This window comes from Sciurus vulgaris (genome assembly GCF_902686455.1).
Source record: "Sciurus vulgaris genome assembly, chromosome: 8".
Classification (NCBI taxonomy): Eukaryota; Metazoa; Chordata; class Mammalia; order Rodentia; family Sciuridae; genus Sciurus; species Sciurus vulgaris.
Window position 1 is genome coordinate 46,853,149 of NC_136468.1, and position 22,201 is coordinate 46,875,349.

Here is a 22,201-nt window from a genome sequence, read left to right on the forward strand (position 1 = left end):
TTATTATACTGAGACAGTAAAATTTCATATTCTGAACTTAAAAAAAAGGTTACCCAAAAATTAGGTTAAATGAATTCATCTGATTCCCAATCCAGTACTTTACTTAAGCCATATCAATTAAATGTTAGTCCAATTTTATGAAGTACTTCTTTCACATTACATTAAAACTTAATGTGTTCTATATTTTGATAACTTAGGCAGTATTCATTGACATTTATAAGGTGACCCTTTAGAACTCATGTTTCTAAAATGTGAGTAATTTAAAATTGCTGTAATTTATGTAGTTCTTGATCCATCAATATCATTAATGGTTGAGTATTATTCATATTTACATTCCATTAAATGATTGATCACAGTTGTAAGAATAGTATCTTCTATTAAAATTTGGGAAGTGGGCTCAAAATACTTTATCAAAATGTGCATATTCTCAGGTACTACTGAGCAGATTCATTGAGTACAATAAAGTTTCTACAATAAAGTTTCTACAAAGTGATTGCTATTACCATACTGTTGATATGTTGTTACCATTGATACTGTTGTCAGTGGGATATTTGGTTTGTAAAGGACTTTTTTTCTGATAGTAACTTATGTACAGGGTTTTTTTAAAGGAATATTTTCAAACTTGTGTTATAAAAGTGGAATTACATACTACCATTGAGTGATATCAGATGTAATATGTATGTAGCACAGTGCAGTAAACAGATACCAAGATAGGACTTGAAAATATGTTATGCCTCAAAATGCTTTTGAATATGAATATGCTTTATCTTAAGATAGAATAAACCTGCCTTGGCTCCCTGACAGAATTGCTAGATGATCAAGTGGACTACAGAACACAAAAGAACTTTGGGAAGTAAAAGTCATGTACAGATAAGTTACATATTTTTAAGTATAGTGAGGCACAATGAGTCATATTGATGTAGTAACATTCTAAAAAATATTTTGATGTCTATTTTCTCAGTGTTCTGGTTAATGGTTAATGTAACCATTAGATTTCATAACAGTGGTCACCTTGACAATGTCAGATCAGGACCCAGAGTGATGATCACTTCATGTGACTTGAGTTTAAAATGATGAGGTACAATTTTGAAGCCTCATAGGAACTGGGCAGAGACTTTAATGGTATCTATGTTTATCCAAAGTGTTTTGTCCATAATATAATTTAGTTTAATCCATTTTTTTCATTAAGGATTGGGTACCTGGAAATTGGGATTTAGTACAGGATGGTGAAGCACATCAGAGGTGGGAATTGAGACTAGTCTGGCATCTGAAAAATATTATGGGATTTTACAGTTTATAGATTTTTTTAACTTTTGATCTTCACAATGATCCTGTGAAGCAGGCAGGAGGAACCTATTATTTCTATTTTATCAAATAGAAAACAGTCTCAGACACCAAGTTAGGATGTGAAAGGGCTCAGGATTGCCTAGTTAGCAGTCCTGCAGATACAGAACTAGAGTCCAGGTTTCCTGCATATTTTGGAAAGTACAGGAGTTCTGGTGTTACATCAAAAGTTGAGGCATAATTTGGCTGCTTATTAGCTGTGTGTTCTGTTGAGCAAGCTTCAGAACAACTGGTAACAGTTTTCCTGTTCTGTAAAGTAAAATACATGGGTTTAACCAAAGATTAAATAGCATGCCATGATGAATTGATCAGTAACTTTTTTGTAGTTTTTTTTGTTTGTTTGTTTTTTCTTACTAATCTGGGCTACTGTTTATACGGAAGTTCTTACTTCCCATAGTAACAGTGCTTTTATGGTACTTACTGTGTACCAGACATTGTTCTAGGCTTTTTATATGTCCTATTCTTCACAGCTGTGAGATAATGTTGTCATCAGCATTTCACAAATAAGGAAATTGAAGCACCAAGAAGGTGAGCGGTTTGCCCATAATTTCACTCGGCTATGAAATGGTCAAAAACAACCTCAAGGATAGTGACTATTCCATAAATTTTGGGTTTCTCTTTCAACATCACTTAGTCTCTTCAACATAAGTGCTTAAGTTTTAACTGAGTGGATATAGAAGAATTGAAGTTTACTGCAAACTTGCTCCATTGTAGAAGTTTTTATTGATGCAGTCAAATAAATGTTTCTACTACTGATGACTCCCATTTTGCATTATAATTTTTCTAATTACGTCCCAATAATTTTCTGTAATCAGTTTCATTCTAAATCAAATTGTAGATGTAATTATATGCCATTTTCTTTTGGTCTTTGCTTAAAATTACCAAGGGATTCTATATTCCTTCATCCCATTCCCACCAAATGTTTTAATTTAGAGGACTATCATAATGAGCCAACTCCTTTTTGAAATATTATTGGATGTACTTACTAATGTCTTACTTTTTATCATGTGTTTTTGTCTACACTGTATTTGTAAAATATACCCAGAGCCTTTTTGCCCTACACTTTCAAGTTGAGAGGAGTAGTATATCTCACCCTTTTGGCAGAGAACTGACAATTTGAACCACCCTCCTCCGACCCACATATATGATACTGTGGGATTGGGCTTGGGTTTTGTTGTACTTTGAAGTATCCTATTGTACCCCATCTTTAAATCTTGACTCTAAACTTGTTCAGACTGCCCTGAGTTTACTTCTTTCTTTATCCATATGTTCTATAGTCATCTCATCAATATTGATTGTTTAAAAAAAACTCTTTGATTTCAAATCCCTCTTCTCAGTTTTGGCCTGTCCCTGAAACTCTGAACTATACACAGCTAAATAACTTTGCCTCTGTAATGTCTAGCAAGTGTTTTAAAATTAGCTTGGTGAAAACAGAAACCTTGATTATTTTCAAACTTGATCTTTCCTCTAGACTTTCCCCATCTCAGCTTTTTTATCTAGTTTGAAGCAAAAAATCTAAGAACTCATTTTGAATCCTCTTTTCTGTTTTTTTTGGTGGGTTGGTAGAGTACGAGGAATTGAACCAGTGGCACTTCCCCACCAAGCTACATTCCCAGTCCTTTTTATTACTTATTTTGAGACAGGATCTAAGTTGCCAAGGCTTGCCTCAGATTACAGATGTTCACTACCATTACTGCCTTTCTCCATTTTCTTTGTATCTAATCCATTGGCAAACCTTCACTCTTACCTCCAAAGCATATTCCATGTGGTTAGTAGCACTGCTTGCCTACTCAGCATCCATTCCCACTTTCTTAATCTCTTTATCCTCTTGGTTATCCATCCTTTCACATAGGCCACATGACATAGCACCATTCCCAAGTCTGGGTGGAACCTACTTTTATCTTCAGCCAGTCCTGACAACTATTACCTCCCTTGCAAGTGACTGGATAAAGGATGGAGCAGTGACCAGATTTAAGTAACTTTGGGCAAGTGGAACTAAAAGGGAGGCTAAAGCCATCTGGCAAAAAGGAGTCCTGCCTCATAAATAGCTACATGAAGCCAGCCTCTCTGAATATAAATATGGGAGCATTTAATCTTAATTGTTAGTGGTAGTCATGTAGCAGCTCTTCTAGGTTGACAATGAGAATGACTAAAAAGTTTGGAAGTACAAGATTCTTCGAGGATGTCATTGAGCCAGCTATAGGACTAGATTTCCTGTAAAGTAAGCCTACATGTTTCCTTAAAATAAATACTCTTAGTTTGGATATTTGGTTATTTGTATCCAGAAACATTTTATCTGATATATCCAGAATCAACCCTTCCTACCAGTAACCTAATCTAACCATCATCACTAGGTTCTGTTCTACTCCAATGATCACTTAACTCCCAAATTCTCTTCCCCACCCCCTTTATAATCTGTTCTGGGGAAAAAAAAAAAGGGAGAGTGGGGCTCTTTCTGATATTTAGACCAAGTTCCCCTTTATCTTACTTGCTGTCAAGTCGTCTTAAACAATATAAAATCTGAATTGTTCTATAGAGCCCCATTCTGACTTCAGGCTTTCCATACTGTTGTAATTTTGATCATTTCTGAAGAGTAAAATGTAAATTAGTAAATAAATCACCTAAGCAGGGAGTAAACTGAGTAACTTGAATACATAGTTGCTTGAATCAGGTGTTCCAGTTGTTCCCTGGAATGTCTGCTGTCCTCATCTTCACAAGTCAGGCCTTCCCTTATCAGTCTAAAATGTCTACTTCATGACACATTGTTTTCTGGGAAATGTTCAGCAATACTATCTGATTTTTTTTTTTTTTTTTGGTTCATTACTGTTGTACTGTAAATGAATTTCCTTCAGTGTCAGAAAACAACAACTGATGTTAGTCAGGTTATTGATTGCATGTTATTAATCCAGTTGCATTAGGAACTGATGAAATATCAAAAGTTTGACGTAAGGAAAAATTTCACTTCATAGTGCTATAGTGTGTCTTTAATCAGGTAGAATCACTACTTTATCATTCTGGTTTTCCCTTTTGTTTCATAGCTGTCATGAAATTGAAGCTTGTCATAGTCCTACCATCACTGTTACTTTTTTGCAGTGGTCCAGTATTCAGGAAGTATTAAAACAATATGGCATGGCAACAAGGCAAAATGATTTCTTAATTAAAGTAACTGTTAAAGGTAGTCTTGCAGCTTTTCCCCAGTGAGAATAATATCTAGAATTACAGGAAGGACCGTTAGCCAACATGCCAATGATACTTAGCACATTTAAAATTGCATATTATCATCTTCAATTCGGCCAATACACCTCAATTTACAATGTAAGGTTGTGTGTGTTCTTTTATTGTTTTTATTGTTGGTTTGTAGTATTTATTAGTGGTCTCCTGTTTCAGAGTGAAATTCTTAAAAGCAGAACCCAGACTGTATTCATCTTTCAATCCCTTTGTCTTAGTTTGGATTCTCTCAGAGGTAAACTTAGCATAGAGTAGGAGTCAATGTTTGTGAGGTTTTTTTAATCAGAGGTGATAAATGAATGAGGATGGCAGGCAGGAATGAGAAGGAAGCTCGTGTATCAGTCAACAAATTACCATTTTAGGCAGTTAGACCTTAATTCCACGTAGGAACTCTGGGAGGCCATTTACAGTATATCTTAGAGTTATCCCATTCCAAGAGCCAGGGCATTTACCAATTTCAGTCAGTAATTTGTGGAAAGTTACTCAGAAGGGAAAATTCCCAGCATTTTCTGGTATGGCCCATGTATAAGGAGAATAGGTTCTAGCTACCAGAGAAAGTGTTCAGGGAGAATCTTAAAATTGCTGACAGTTGAAAGTGGAACTCTTCTGCCTGGAAAGGGTAAATGATGGAATTAGGGCAGGGCATCAATACCATTTGTTATATCCCAAGGCTATACTTTGTATATTTAAATATTTGCCCTAAAGTGAACCTTAAAATCATGGATCAGGAGACCAAGAAACTTTGGCAGAATTAGCATAGACAAGAAAACAGTGAAGACCTTTTATAACAAGAGTGATGGCTTTTGCCTTCCTTCTTGTTTGTAAGGCACATATTCATAAAACAAGTCATTTCATATCTAATTGGTTGTATGTAGATAATTCAAACCTTTTGTCTTGCCAAAAGAGGTTCGTAGGATTCCTAATGACTATGAAGAATACATTTGTTGCTGCCTGTGGTGAAATGTCTTAGAGAAAAATCATAGCTTCTTACTTTGACCAAAATGTGGCATCATTAAAGCTCAATAACTATTTAACAAATTGATCACATGGTTCTTGTTTATATTTTCAAGCTTAATCCCTTAAGGTAAAACAATGTGCTTTTATCTACATTAGTATCATAAATAAAGATGACTTTAACAAGGATAAGACTTTTAACAAGGAACGAAATTCATTCTCAAGGACTCATTGGTGTTTTGTATGAAACCCATAGTCCAAGTTAGGAGTACGTTATCTTAATGATTTTGGTGATACTTACAAGTAGAGGAATGGCTACAATACTGATTTTATAACCAGAACAAGTGTTTATTTTTGTTAAGGTCAAGAATGTCCTTACCATGAACCACAGAGATGATTATGTCATTTAATATTTTTTAGTAAAGTTCTGCCTTAGTGATTTTTAAAAGGCCACATGTGAAACTACTTTGGCTTCAGAGACATACACATTATTTCTCTCAAGTAGGACTGTAAGAAAAAAATTATACAGAAAGATGACTTACTAAAATCTCAGTACTAGGAATTAATCCCAGGAGTGGTCTATCATTGAGCTACATCCCAAGCTATTTACTCATTTATTTAGAGATAGATTACACTGAGTTGTGAAAGCTGGCCTCAAACTTGCAAGCCTCCTGCTTCAGCTGTATGAATTACTGGAATTACAGGTATATGCCACCATGCCTGACTTGATTTACTAAAATCTATCAAAATTATAAGCAAAATTTAAAAGCTGTTTTATATGTTGGAGAGTTTTCTTTATATTTTATAATGTGTTAAATAAGTAATTTGTAATTTGTATTATTTGTTGGGGTTTGGAACCTAACTCTTAACTTTAATAAAATAATACTATGTATTACTAGTCAGTAATGTAGGGGTTTAACTAATTGCTGTTAGATTTTACTTTGTTTTTCAAATTTAAATTGTTTATAGATTCACAAAATTGGCTTATAATCAGTTGACTCTACTTTCCAGTGAAAAGCTTTGATTTAATTTTTCTTGTCTGCATGAAATTGGTAATCTCAAAACTATTTCACAGTACAGAAGAGTCTAGGGATGATTAGGAAATAGATGAATGATGATAGCCAAAGATGTCACCCAGAACCTGTAAGAGAAGGTACAAGAGTAGGACTTCAGGCACCCCTCCTTTGTTTCATTCAGAGTACTTTGACCTTTATTTGTTTTAGACATTGTGATTCAATGTAAGATTTCATTTGAAAAATTGATTCTGCTGCCCTTCTTTTAAAGTTTGATAACAGTGATCTAGATTTTCTACAATATTGGCAATTTCTCCTAAACACCACCAAGTAAGTTAGGTTTTACTTTCTTTCCAGATTCAGGGTAAAGCTACTTCATACTGTGAAAATTATAAACATTTTTCTAAGTTTGTAAAGTCTCTGTCATCTATATATTTGTGACCATGATGTTAGACTTATAGAATTCGGCAGATTCTTTAAAAGCATCTACCTCTACCACTTCATTTTATAGATGAGGAAATAAACCCAAAGTGGTTTAACCCATTCCCAAGGTCACACTGGGCAGAAGCAAGAAAAGATTCTAATATAGTACTCTTCCCACTGCATTGAGCCTTCTCTTTTGGTGATTTCTATTTCATCTTTTTTGAATACAGAATATTCGCTAGATATTAGGAAATAGAAATGGCATATAGGAAAGGATAAGAATAATACCCATTCAACAAACACTTATTGAATAGCTACCATGCATCAAATATTATACTACTTACTGAAACTCGTTTGGTAGTTTACACATGAAAAATCTACCTGTGACTTATGTGATGTTAATGCTAATTAAGTAGAAGATTCCTGACCTTTAGGGTTAAAACAATTTATTTTGATACCATAATGGACATTGGTTTCATCTTGACCATCAGGACACATTGTCCCTTATGTTGATAACAACACCCAGATTTTCTTATGGGTAATTAATACTACCTCCCTTCCTCATTCTATTCATCAACCCTTAATTTTTCTGCAGTTTTGGAGAGACTGAAAATCAGTGTCTTTTACCAAACCTGACCAAAGAATGAAGGCTTATAGACTCTAGGCCAATTAAACTTTATTAAGGGACTTTCTATCTCAAACAAAGGGATTCAGATATGGGGGGAAGTATCAACTCATTCACCCCAGATAACTGAATAGTTTCAGAGCCTTTCCCTACAGATCATCTTGCATCCTATTCTTTTCAAATGGACGCTTCAACCACATTACAGAATCCCATAATCCTCACTTGTCATAAATTCCCATTTTTAAAAAACGTTTATCAGAGTTGGTTTGTGTCGCTTGCAACCAGTTAACCACAACAGATAATCTATGTCTGTCTGTGATTCTACAACTCTGTTGGAAGTGACAACACAAACTGCTAGAGAACAGGATCTGTGAAAATTTAGGCTTTTTGTTTCAAAGTTCCAAACCTGAGTCACTGTACCAAGAAAAGATAACCCTAACCCCCAGGTGAACCTTTTAACTCTTTATGACATTAATAAGCTTAGTATCAGGAGACCTGTTACACAATAAAGATAATTTCCTTCCCTCGCTTATCTTCTCTCCATTTAGGGACGGCTTCCTAAGAAGCTGTCCTGGGCCTCTTTGGGCTGTGAAGCACTGTCATTCTGTTCCCAGTGTTCATTTTGATCTGCTAAAGTACCATTGCACTGGCCCTCTGCTGAGTGCTGTTGACCTTGTTCACTGATTGCTTTTAGTGATTCCCTTCAGTGATTGATGGAACAGACTGGACAGTAATGAAAACACAGCTGATTCGCTTTATCTTAGCAGGATTAAAGCCTGAAAACAAATCTAATTTTCTTTTATAGGGAAAGGAAATAGGAACAAAAGATTTTGATCAGTGTCTTAAAGTAACATGAAAGGAAGACTGGGGATTTAATATGGTAAAAGGAAACTTTGTAAAGGAAGGGAAGCATAACTGTTGGATTCCTAATGGAAGGAGCAGTGACTCTCTAATTTCCTTTTTAACAATAAATGTGTTCACTGCTTGGTATGCTATATACTAGCCCACATTACCTCTGGATATATTTGTGATCTAAATTGGGAGCAAAGGACAAGGGAAACATAAAACAATAATGAGAAAACTGAAGAGGTAGGAATAAAGCACTGAGTAGCATAATTTGAGATCTTTATTTTTCCATAATGTCTCTAAAATTAGAAAATGTAGCTTGAAGGAAATTTAAGAAAAGTTCTTATGCGTTTTTCTTAAGCTAGTGTGTGAATGTGAAGGGCTAATTATTTAAAACTGTAGCATAGCACCAAGTATTAGATATTTATAAAGATTTTTAAATTTAATTTCCACCTCTTTTAATAACTGAAGGCAAATTATAGGTACCTGAGACTGTGGTGGGCCCTATCATAGAAGAACAAATAGTTGCAAGAATATTCCTTCTTCAATTATATTTTCTTTGCAGGAATATCTATGTGGTTCAATCATTCAATCAATAGGCAGAGTGATAGGCAACAGAACAGCCCAATGCCATATCATTGTGTTTTTCTAATCATGGTTTAAGTGTCAGTGACTGAATTATTTGGCCTTTGTTTCACAGCTGGAAAGTGGGGATGTGTCAGTAGGGGCAGGGCTATTTCCACCCTATGCAATGTCTCTCTGTACATTAGAACATGCCTTTCCTTCCTTTAGGAAAATGCATTCTCTTGAAGTTGGCAAGTAGAGCTAGGATAGATTTTGGTCCCTATGGATTTTTTTGTTTGTTTGTTGAGTTTTTGCTAGATTCTCTTGTACAAAGTACAACCTTCACAGCTATGTCTAGCAGCTCTGGTAAGATCTACTTAGAAAGATGACCAGTAAGCTTCTCTGAGGAACAAAGAAGTTATAAACTCAGATTAACAAGAAACCTGTCAGACAAAGGAATGGGGTAGGTGGAAGGTGGAGAAGGGAGAGGCAATGTGGGGGTGCAGGTGGGATGTGAGTGCTTTACACTTTTCAGGATGGACCAGGCTTATTCTGTGCAGCCCATATTATAGTGGTTTGATACTTTAAAGTTTATTATTTACACAATCTCTTCTAGGTAACTGTGCTGTTTTGGTAACTTAGTCCAATACAGGAACCCCCATCTCCATATATGTCTACTCTGGTATCCTTCAAAAGGGAAGGACATACGCTGGGCACAATGGCACAGCCAGCAACTCAGGAGGCTGAGGCAGGAGGATCTCAAGTTCAAAGCCAACCTCAACAACAGTGAGGCACTAAGCAACTCAGTGAGACCCTGTCTCCAAATAAAATACAAAATAGGGCTGGGAATGTAGCTCAGTGGTAGAGTGCCCCTGGGTTCAATCTCCCAGTATCAAATAAAAAAGAAAAATAAAAAAAAGAAAAAGGGAAGGACAAGCAATTCTTTTCTGTAATTAATAATTAATAGACCATTGACATGACTGAATTCATGATACCTGCAAAAGACTGGGATATACAGGGAGGAGTTTTTTACTCAGCACTAGTCATTTCTATCTCAACATACATGAGAGTGAGTCTGGAGGTAAGATTATATTAGTATACTGTTGGGTCATAAGAGATCATGCCACTTCATGCAACCTTGTGGAAGAGAGTTACTTGCTGGTAGCTGATGCCACTTATTCAGTCACCAGAGTTTAGTAGAAAGCCATATCTTACTTTAAAACAACAATAATAATAGACTGAAATTTTAGAGTCCTAGATGAGAGGCAGAGAACTAGTAACTTTTAATTAATTACTATGTGTAATAACTAGCATATATAGCTATATGTAACAAGCCATATGTATATACAAGCCCACATTACTCTGGATAAATTTGTGATCTAAATTAAATCTCATTTAATTCTAAGTACTAATATCCCCATTTTACAGATGGAAGCAGACAGAGGCTAAGTGATTTACTTCAAGTCACACAACTGGTAAGTAATGAAGTTGGTGTTGAAACCCAGGCATAAGACATATGTTCCATAATCCAGTCATCCCAGAAAGGTAAATAAAAGGCACCACAGCTGGACTTGTAATCTTATTGCCAACTTTCACTTCTAACTTGTTTTAAAGCAAGTTGTCTATTCAAGGTTTGTCTGGCTGCAAAATATCTATGGAAGTTGTATTCATGGAAATCTATGAGTCTTGCTATTCTTATTGAGTCAACAAGAATGCAGCTAATCATGCCAAAAATAGCATTTGTGGCTTAATCAATGCAGAAGTGAAGACCAAGAGCCTTGGAGCAGTTGAGCTGATTTGACATTTTCCTGGAATCAACAGGGAGTATGTATTTCCATGTGGCAAGCTACTGAATTCCCTCCCATATATTTCAAGTTATAAGCATGCTTGCCCCATTGACATTTATTAGAAAGTAACACAAAGCAGATTGCTAGGTTTGCATTCTGTGGACATTGTACACAGGACATATCATATGCTCTCCTTGTGCCAGTCATGATGGCATCCTTGGAGGTTAAACCCTCAAGTCCTGTTCTACCATTTTAATAATTTTTCATTGACTTAACCTTTATACAGATTAAGTATAATTTCCTCAAAGAATACTTTGCTCATCTGTGTGTGCTGAAAGGATTCTTTAAGTTAGAAATTCAGTCTGATCTGTCAGGCGATGATACAAAAGGTATAACTTAAACACAAACACTAGATTACACAGGGACAAGATCCAGATGGTTTTGTATTTGATTACACCATCCTCCATCTCTCTGGCATCTAGATCCTTTCTTCTCTTTTCTGCATCTGTCAATACACCTGAATGAAGACTGTAATGCTATCATGCTATCAACAGGTTTAGTGTTTTTTATCTTCTCTTTCATTGGGTTTTAAGACAAGAGTATATTATAAAACAGTATCTAGTTTTACATTGTACTCTGTTTTCCCCAGGGCTAAGTAGTAGTTTAAGGTTAGGCCATGTGCTCATGTAATTCCAGTATTTGTGACAAGAAAATTAAATTTTTACTTCTGATCTAATTTAATGTTAGAATGTGCTATATTTTTCTTTTATTTGTTGTTATTCATTGTAGATTCTATTAATTATTAGTAATAAGGTTGTAGATTGTATTGTTATCCATATGTTCTTGACAGTGAAAATTTAAAATTAACCCTAAAAAGAAATTAACAATAGTATAGATAGTGTTTTAAATAATAAACTGTGATGTCAGAATCATCTGATTCATTTCTGACTCTTATGTACTGACCTCAGGTACATAACTTTTCTAAGCATCATCTGTAAAGGAGAAAGTGGGATGTAACTTGTAGGGTTATTGTAGGATTTATGAGATAATTGTGTACAGCATTTAGCAGAATGTCAGTCACTCTATAAATTTTCAATAAATAGTGATCCTTTACATTATTCATGTTTGTGCTACTACAAACTTTGAATGTTAGAGAGAAAGTAATGAAATGAAGTTTCTAATTTTGTAGACTTATTTTGTCTGCATTTGAAAATGTGATTTCATATGCTTTTATAAAAAATGTTTTCATTTTAGAGAGATACCCCTCAGTGAGTACAATCATTATCACCCACAATAAGTCAGGTAACCTAACTCAGGCATACTTAGAAAAAGGCTGCATATTGGTCTTTCTGTGATGCTTTCTATCCAGTGCATCAAACTTGTCAACAACTTGGGAAAAGTTTCAACAAATTGCACCTGCAGACCAAATTCGGACCCCTTTCTGTTTTGTGTGACCTGGAAGCTAGGAATGGTTTGTACATTATTTTTAAGTGGTGGGAAAAATAAGTTTTAAATCGTATTTTGTGATTCAGGAAAATTATATGAAATTCAAATTTTAGCATCCATAAATAAAATTTAAGGGTACATAGCCACAATCATTAATTTATAGATTGTTCATGGCAACTTTCAATTAGCAGAGTTGAATATTTGTGACAAAAAATGCATAATATGCAGAGCCTTAAATATATATTATCTAACTGTTTTTGGTGAGGGATACTAGGGACTCAACTCAGGGGCACTCGACCACTCAGCCACATCCCCAGTCCTATATTGTTATTTTATTTACAGACAGGGTCTCAACTGAGTTACTTGGTTCCTTGCTTTTGCTGAGGCTGGCTTTGAACTTGAGATCCTCCCACTTCAGTCTCCCCAGTGGCTGGGATTATAGGCATGCACCACCAAGCCTGACTATTCTCTTCCTCTTCATGGAAGAAGTTTGCTGACCCCTGAGTTAGAATAAAAATATATCTCTAGATGAAGCTTTAATAGTTCAGCACTTTAAATTGAAAGATAGGTGCTTTACTTTCCTAGGTCTGCTATAACAAAGGATCCCAAACTTTGGGAGCTGAAAACAACAGAAATTCTGACAATTCTGCAGGCTAGGAATCCGAAATTCTAGAAGTCTGAAATCAAGGCCATGCTCCTTTTCAAACCTGCAGGGGAGTCTTTCCTTGCCTTTTCCTAGCTTCTAATGGTTTCCTGGCAGTCCTCCACATTCTTGGCTTGCAGCTATGTAAGCCTTTGTCATCACATGGTATTCTGTGTGTCACTGTCTTTACATGAACATCTTCTTATAAGGACAGCAATCCTTATATTGCATCAGGGAGCCAATCTACTCCAGTGTTACTTCATTTTAACTAATTATATCTGCAAGGACCCCATTTTCAAGGTCTTAAACATTCGGTGGTACTGGGGGTTAGAATTTCAACATTATCTTTTTTGGGTGAGGGAACAGGGAGGGAAACAGTTCAACCTGTGATGATGAGGAAACTGAATCCCCAAAATATTAATGACTTATCCAAAGTCAGAGTTAGTAGCAGAACAAAGACCAGAACTTGGGATACTGAGCCTATAACTTATTGATGAATGAAGTTTCTAATATACTACATGAGTTAATATTCCCATATCTAATGTTCATGAAATACTTCACTGCATTCTTTTTGGATATGTCTATTTAAGCATTAATAAGTTAACCCACTATTTAAAGTTGTGGACTATAATTGGTTAAAATACCCAGTACTGTAATTATAGCAGGAAAGAATGAATACAATGAAGTTTATTTCCTCCTCCTTATTTCTTCTTCTTTTTTTCTATTTCAGTTGTCAGCAAACAATTCTAAAACCAGAATTGAATGTATTCATAATTTACATATGTGGCAACACTTTAATATTTTACTAAACTGTCAAGAGCTTGCATTCTTATTCAGAATGACATCCACAAAGCAACACTAAAGAGGAAAAATCTAATATAAATAATAACTTGCCTAAGTACCTTTAAATATACCTGCTAATGGAATTTTTTTTCTTTTCTCAATTGGTATACTTTTATTAACTATAAGAACTCAAGCTTAGTTATTTCTTTCTCGAAGTTACTCCAAAAGCAATATTTGAGGGTGGGTTCCCACTTCCATTAGATTAGTTAATAGTTGTATGCAAAAAGCTAATAGAATTTCTCAGTGGTTAAATATCATTAAAATATGGAGTGTAAGTAATAGAAATATGTCTGATAACGAAAGATTGGTGTTATACAAGGATAGGAAGAGGAAATGAAAAGCTTTTAACCAGTGTTGTTTACCTGAGAACCCCAAACTATATTCTTTACAGTATTTTGCAAATGGTATCAAATGCTTATTTTATGGAGAAGTCTAGGTGGTTGGAACTAAAGAAAGCTGTCAATGTGATTCAGCAATGTTGTTCTCTTGGGCTTGAATCCAGGCTTTTTGGTTTAATGTTTTGGAAGATGCTCTTGCTTCTCTCAGCCAGCACTAAGGCAGTTGGGTATGTGGCTCAGAGACCCTAGAGAAAAACACCCCTGAATGAAACTCCAGCTGTGACAGTCAGCCATCCAAACCTAAAATAATCCCAAGAGTAAATGATTATACTGTGAAGGAAAAAGCTGACAATAGCATTGTTACTGCATAGAAAATTCCAAGTTTATGTGGCTGTGGGGTAATTAATTGTCCTAACATATGCCTTTGAAGTAGATGGGAGGAAGGAAAAATTATCCCATTTGACTGATAGAAAAACTGAGACAAGGGCAGCTAACTTGCATGTGGTTACCCAGGGAATAGTTGGCTGAGACTCCAGGATTCCTGACTCCAAATTCATTGCCGTAACCACCAGACTGAAACCAGCCGCCAAAGGCTATAATTTGGTCTTGAGGCTGTGGCCATAGTTTAGAACCACAATAGTGAGGGAAACACACTTTAAGGAGGACCTTGAAAATCTCTCAAGAGAATTATGCCTCTTTATCTATGTTGATTATGCAATGATTGGAATAAATGAGGATTCTGTCCCCACCACATTTGTGGCATTGGGTTAGGCCGGGTCCCTCTGAGGAAACTGGGAAGGTTTGCTTTACCCTTCAGCCCCAATTTTAAACCAATTATGTTGACTTTATGATGCACAAATCAATGTGTTAACATTATGCTTTATACTTGGCAGAAGTCATAAAATGTGTTATGATAAAAAGATCAAGTTGGGCCAGAGAGGAGAGGACTGGAAATTTGGAAACTGAGAGAGCATTCTTCTTGGGGCCACCTGGGTGATTCTGATAGGTCCTGAGATGGATGACCTGCAATGATCTGAGTTGATATAGTCCCTGTATCAAGAAATCCTCTAGTGTCTCTGGGAGGCAAGCAGGAAGAACATGGTAAGAGTGTGGAACAAGTAAGGTCTGACTGTGAGTACCAGGCTGCCATCCTGAAAGGAAAGTCTCAGGCATCACAGAATGGGCTATAACATCTTTGAAGTGAAGGCTCAAAAATTAGGTTTCAATAGCAGTATTCTGGCTATTTTTGAAAGAGTAAAGCAACAGTCTTACTTCATTGAAACAGGGCACCAGGTAAAAACAAACATTAATTTTTAAAATCATAATGCATCTACTTTTTTTTTTTTTTTGTGTGGTACCAGGATTGAACCCAGAAGTGTTTAACCTATGAGCCACATCCCCAACACTTTTTATATTTATTTAGAAACAGGGTCTCACTGAGTTGCTTAGGACCTGGCTAAATTGCTGAGGCTGGCTTTGAACTCATAATCCTCTTGCCTCAGGCTCCCAAGATGCTGGAATTACAAGCATGCACCACCACGCATCTACTCTTTATTGAGCATGCTATGAGCTGGACGTTCTGTTATTCTTTTTTATATTTGTTACCTTTTCATTACTCACTACAACTCTGCAATATAGGTTTTAACTCTTACATTTTATAGATGTGGAGACTCAGAGAGGTTAATTGACTTACCAATGTCACAGTGCTGCAACAGATGTAGAAGGGATTTGAACCTGGGACTTCCAAATCCATTGCACGTGTTTTATGTTCATTCTTACTAAGGTAGAGAACACCTTAGGGCCATTGTTCATAGGCATAAGGCAAGAGTTCAGTTTCCAGATCAAGGGTTCAATGCCGATAGGTGAACTTGGTAAACTTTTAATGTGGCTTTCAATGTCAAGATTGGTCCTAGAGATTAATATTTGGCTATGTCTTCAAGTAAAAATGTAATGACTCTGGATTGAGAAATTGAAGTTGTTAAGCGGGTCTTTATCCATATTTAATTTTGTCCTTCCCCACAATGACAGCTTTTCCTCGCTTACTAGTGGTTAAGTACTTGGACTTTGATGTCATATGGACTTGATTTGAAATTCTGTTTTAGATTCTTACTAGCTGCATGGTTATGAGTAAATTACTTAACCTCTCTGAGCCCTAGCTTCCTCATCTGCAGTGCTGGCATCTCACAGGTTGTTGTGAAGAGTCAGTGAGGGCCTAGGTACACATATTTAGCCTAATGACAAGTTATTAGCAGTCCTCAACCTTAGCAGTACATTAGAAGCACCCAGAATGTGTTAAAACCCTTGATGCTCAGGCATATTTGAGAAAATTAATTCAGAATATCTAGGCACAGGATCCATACATTAGTATTTGTTTAAATCTCCTTGTATTAATCAATGTGCATGCAAGGTTAGGGACTAACACATAAATACTACATAATATTTTTCTCTTGTTTTGGTGCAAGATAATTTTGATCCTCCACCTAGCAAAAAATTGGAGAAATTCCTGAGTAAAAATAACTATAGCTAAATCTTAAGCATTAAAAAGTATTTTCCTATTTATAGAAAGCTAACTATTTATATTTACTCTCTCCAAGGTTCAACATTGCTATATTACATTTCCAGTTTAGCTATAATTTAAGAAGTGAACAAGAATGGGAATCTAAGTGTGTGATTTTTTTTTTTTTTTTTTTTTTTTGTATCAGGTATTGAACTCAGAAGTGCTTAACCACTGAGACACATCCTAAGCCCTTTTTAAATTTTTTTTATTGAGAGACAGGGTCTCACTAATTTGCTGAGATTGGCTTTGAACTTATGATCCTCCTGCCTCAGCCTCCCAAGTCGCTGAGATTACAGGTGTGTGCTGCTGCTGCACCTGGCCCAAGTACATAATTTAAAGTGGGTGTGTACATTTACAATAGATCATCTTTTATCTCTTTTTGCCTGAAATCCCACTACCATACACACAGTTTTGCCCCTCAGTAAGCTCTCAGGTTGCAGAGAGGTCTGAGATAGAGTTATATCTGATTCCACCGATGTCATTTGGTGGGCCAGGGGGCTGTTCAACCTGAGGGCTGGGTCAGTAGCTGGCTGTGAGAGGGAGGTCAGGGGAGAGGTGCCTTTCTGAGGGAGAGGCTTGTGTGGACAGCCAGAGGGAAGATGGAAGTCAATGCCTGTGAAGGCCTGAGGGTTCAGAACTGAGAGCTCAGATGCCAATGTTGAGTCCATGCAGCAGGTTTCAAATTGTGGGATTATAAATGTGGGATACCTGAAGGGAACTGGGTTGAACAGAGAGCAGGTTGGAAGCAGGTAAAGAAGATGTAGAATGACTGTCTCAAATACCCCCATAGATCCACTGTTCCATGTTATGGGTGTCAGGTTGCCTTAATGGTCAAGGTGGGCTCTTCAGAAAAAAGGACATATATCATGATACTAAAATCTCTTTATGACCAATACCTTTTTTAAAGTGTCAAACGGTCTAGAAATAGTTGGCATAAGTGGTAGAACAAACTAATTATTAAAAACGCATAGAATGGAGGGATGTAGATCTGGCTGTGCCTGACCATGTATCTGACGTGACGTTGGATGGGGTAGAGAGTAGGGGACAGTAATTGGGGTAGAAGGAGGAGGCAGCAAAGCATTATAAATGGCGCTCAAGTGGGACCTGAAGCCAAAATTCCAGGAGGGTCAGCAAGTGCTGTGCTTTCTTGGGCCTCTCCTTTTATGAAGCAAAGTGTGTTAAGATTTCCATAAAGAACAAACAAGTGAAATATTTTATACATTACAGTAGTTGGAATAAAAATTGGGATGAATGGGTTCCAGAGAGCAGAGTATTCAAGTACGTGGACACCAATCTGTAGAAAGAGTGAGAACGTCAAAAAGCCAATCAGGAGCATTATGCAGAGGGGAGGTTGAGAGGCGCTTCTCCAGGAAAGAAGACATCTGGTCTGCAACAGAAAAGTGTTGAAGTGAAAACAAAAAAGAACAAACAGAAAACACCTGGAAATGGAGATGGTGGCAGTAACAGTGAGACAACTTGGAAGAAAAGGGCCCAGGTAGATCCTACTGTTGAAAATGAAGAAACATTTATGAACAGGTTGAAGTTAAAGTAAAGATTCCTGAAGAGCTAAAACCATGGTTTGTTGATGACTGGGACTAAATTACCAGACAAAAACAGCTCTTTTATCTTCCTGCTAAGAAGAATGTGGATTCTTGAGGATTATGCAAATTATAAGAAATTTGGAGGAAACACAGATAATAAGAAGTATGCTGTTAATGAAATTGTGGCAGGAATAAAAGAATGCTTCAATATAATGTTGGGCACTCAACTGCTCTACAAATTTGAGAGACCACAGTATGCTGAAATCCTTGCCAATCATCCTGATGCACCCATGTCCCAGGTGTATGGATCTCCACATCTACTGAGAGTATTTGTACAAATTGGAGCAATGTTGGCCTATACACCTCTGGATGAGAAGAGCCTTGCTTTATTACTGAATTATCGTCACAATTTCCTCAACCTGGTAAAGAACTCTACAACTTTGTTTAGTGCCAGGGGTTATGAAGTAACCCCTCCTGAATACCATCAGAAAGCAGTGTGAGGAGGTGCTTTTCACTCACTTGTGTTTGGATCTCTATAAACACACTTTTGTTCTTAGTCCTTCTCTTGTACAAATGATGTACTTTGAAGATGTTAGTGTATAACAAAATTGATGTTTGTTTTCTGTTTGAATTTAAAAACAGAGAAAATAGGAGGGATTACTGCTACTTTTCCTTTTTTTTAAGTTTTTTTTTTTTCAAAGTTGCTACCAGTATATTCAATAATGGACAACAGAAAGATATGCTGTAGAGTGTTTGCCTAGTTGACAAACCTACTTTTGAATGCTGGTGCTTCTGTTCCTTTGACACTACTAATATGTGTTAATGCTATATGACAAAAATGCTCTGATTCCTAGTGCCAAAGGTTCAATTCAGAGTACATAACTGAACACACTTATCCATTTGTGCTCCTTTTTTTTTTTTTAAAACGGTGCTTAAAGAGCCCATCCTTTGCAAGTCATCCATGTTGTTCCTTAAGCATTAATCTTTGCTCAAATTGTTGAAGAATGGTGGCTTCTCTCATGGTTTTTGTATTTGTGTGTCATATGCATGTTTTAATGTGATAGACACAATGCATTGTATAGCTACAGTTTTCTGGAAAAGTCAATCTTCTTAGGAATTCTTTTTCAAACCTTCAATACATTTTTTCTTTAAATTAAAAAAAAAATGATCATAGAATGGAGGAAAGGGAAGTGACCTTCATGGTGGATTGGTAGACATTTTAAATAGGGTTCCCTCTCACTCCCAAAGGTGTCCTGATATAAGGGCCTTGGAGTTCTCTTTTCCCCTAAATTGGAACTGGACACACTGTCCCAATATATTTCATTAGAATTACAAAAATGAATGTCTGACCATCCTTAGGATAACACAGGTAAAGATTATTCACCAAAATCATTTGATATTTCAGGGAACAATGGCTATACCAGCTGAAAGCTCTTAATAGCAACAATCCCCAGCAAGGTGGTAGCAGAAATTAAGGGAATTTTGTTTGTGAAACTAAACTTCTTTGAAAGTATATAGCTAATTCAGAGCTCAAAGAATTTTTCCTAAGCCATGGAAGAAATTATCATATTTATTCATTTCTAATGAGAATATGGGCAGATGTCATACTTCATTAGTTCATAACACAAACTGCTACATTCAATAAAAATCTGCTACATTCAATTCATTTTCAGTGTGAATACAAGTGAACACGATGGATGCTTTATTAACTCATAGAGTGAACTTTTATATAAGTTATAATCCTGCACTTAACACTGGCTAATAAATACCAAAAAAAAGTCAAAGGGCCAACAAAAGCACAGAAGTGACTTTTTTTCCCCAGGGTGTATTAAAAAATCCACATAGACTAGAAGTCCTTTTCATACTTATTCTGTGGGCTCCTGCCCAGCTCTTGTTCTGGGTTATGTAGAAATGTGTAGGCAGGTGGACTGGTCAGACAAGATGTTTAAGAAAGGTCCCAGTAATAGGGGATGGAAGGAAGGGCTCCCTGGAGGCCAAGAAAGGAGTTAGGTAGTGGGTAAGAGTCCACCATGGAGGAAGTGACCAGTAGATCAGAGGCGGGCAACAAGCAGGTAGCACATGAGGAAAGGAAATCCAGGGTAGGGATCATACAGGTAAGGAGTATCATCGGGTGGGCCTGAATTCCTGAGCCAGGATGTTTTGTGTGAATTGGGTTTTCAAGGCAGTGTTTAAGGTCAGGGTGCAGCCAGAGTTCTTGTCATCTGACTGTTCTACCCTTCAATCCATTTTATTATCCTCCTCTACTGACCTACTGATCACTCCTCAATTATTTGTTGAAGATTTATATATCATTCCAGAAGACAAGTGAGAAAAAGGAAGAGTCACTGATAGAACTACCAATATGTCTGATCTTATTGCCTATGCTGTCAACCCCTTCAAAACTGTATGTTAAATTCCTTAGCTTGTCAACTCCCACAGCTTTTTTCTTCACTTTTGTCAACACACATTTTTAAGAAAGATTTTTTTAAAGTTATGTAACATTTTATATAGAGAGAGAAAGTATCAAATATGCAAGTGATACAATAAGATAATAAAATGAATACCTCAAAACTCATCACCTGGCTTATTGATTTGTATTCTACCACCACCATTTAAGACTCCTTTGTAGCTCATCTCTATTTTCTCTGCCAAAAGTAATCCTTATACTGATTATTGTGTTATTATTCCCTTGCCTTTTAAAAAACCTTGTTATATGCAATGGTGAACAAAAAAAAATTTTTTTTTTCATTTTAGCTTGCCATTGAGCTTGGCTAAAATAGGAGTCCATAAGAGTTTTCTGGAACTTTTGTTACTCATTATTTTTTTTTTTTTAATTGTAAACAAATGGGATACATGTTGTTTCTCTGTTTGTACATGGCGTAAAGGCATACCATTTGTGTAATCATAAATTTACATAGAGTAATGTTGTTTGATTCATTCTGTTATTTTTTCCCTTCCCACCACCCCTCCCACCCCTCTTTACCCTCTATACAGTACTTCCTTCCTCCATACTTGCCCCCCTCCCTAACCCTAACTCTAACCCTAACACTAACCCGTCCCTCCCCCCCATTATGTGTCATCCTCCACTTATTAGTGATATCATTCGTCCTTTGGCTTTTTGAGATTGGCTTATCTCACTTAGCATGATATTCTCCAATTTCATCCATTTGCCTGCAAATGCCATAATTTTATCATTCTTTATGGCTGAGTAATATTCCATTGTGTATATATACCACAGTTTCTTTATCCACTCATCAATTGAAGGGCATCTAGGTTGGTTCCATAGTCTGGCTATTGTGAATTGAGCAGCTATGAACATTGATGTGCCTGTATCTCTGTAGTATGCAGATTTTAAGTCCTTTGGGTATAGGCCAAGGAGTGGGATAGCTGGGTCAAATGGAGGGTCCATTCCAAGTTTTCTAAGGAATCTCCACACTGCTTTCCAGAGTGGCTGCACTAATTTGCAGTCCCACCAGCAGTGTATGAGTGTACCTTTCTCCCCACATCCTTGCCAACACCTGTTGTTGCTCGTATTCTTGATAATCGCCATTCTAATTGGGGTCAGATGGAATCTTAGGGTGGTTTTGATTTGCATTTCTCTTATTACTAGAGATGTTGAACATTTTTCCATATGTTTGTTGATTGCTTGTAGATCTTCTTCTGTGAAGTGTCTATTCATTTCCTTAGCCCTTTTGTTGACTGGATTATTTGAATTCTTGGAGTAGAGTTTTTTGAGTTCTTTATAGATTCTGGAGATTAGTGCTCTATCTGAAGTCTGATTGGCAAAGATATTCTCCCACTCTGTAGGCTCTTTCTTCGCATTGCTGATAGTTTCCTTTGCTGAGAGAAAGCTTTTTAGTTTGAATCTATCCCAGTGGTTGATTCTAGCTTTTATTTCTTGTGCTATGGGAGTCCTGTTAAGGAAGTCTGGTCCTAGACCAACAAGGTGAAGATTTGGACCTACTTTTTCTTCTATAATCGGCAGGGTCTCTGGTCTGATTCCGAGGTCCTTAATCCATTTTGAGTTTAGTTTCATGCATGGTGAGAGA

The 22,201-nt window shown here is 36.5% G+C and overlaps 1 pseudogene across 1 annotated transcript; it reads left to right on the plus strand.

Moving 5' to 3' along the window:
• The first annotated feature begins 77 nt into the window (after nucleotides 1-77).
• Nucleotides 78-20,969, plus strand: LOC306668669 (mortality factor 4-like protein 1; annotated as a pseudogene). The gene is made up of 2 exons (XR_013766727.1): nucleotides 78-10,542; nucleotides 17,839-20,969. The product of XR_013766727.1 is annotated as a mortality factor 4-like protein 1 (transcript).
• Nucleotides 20,970-22,201: the final 1,232 nt, after the last annotated feature.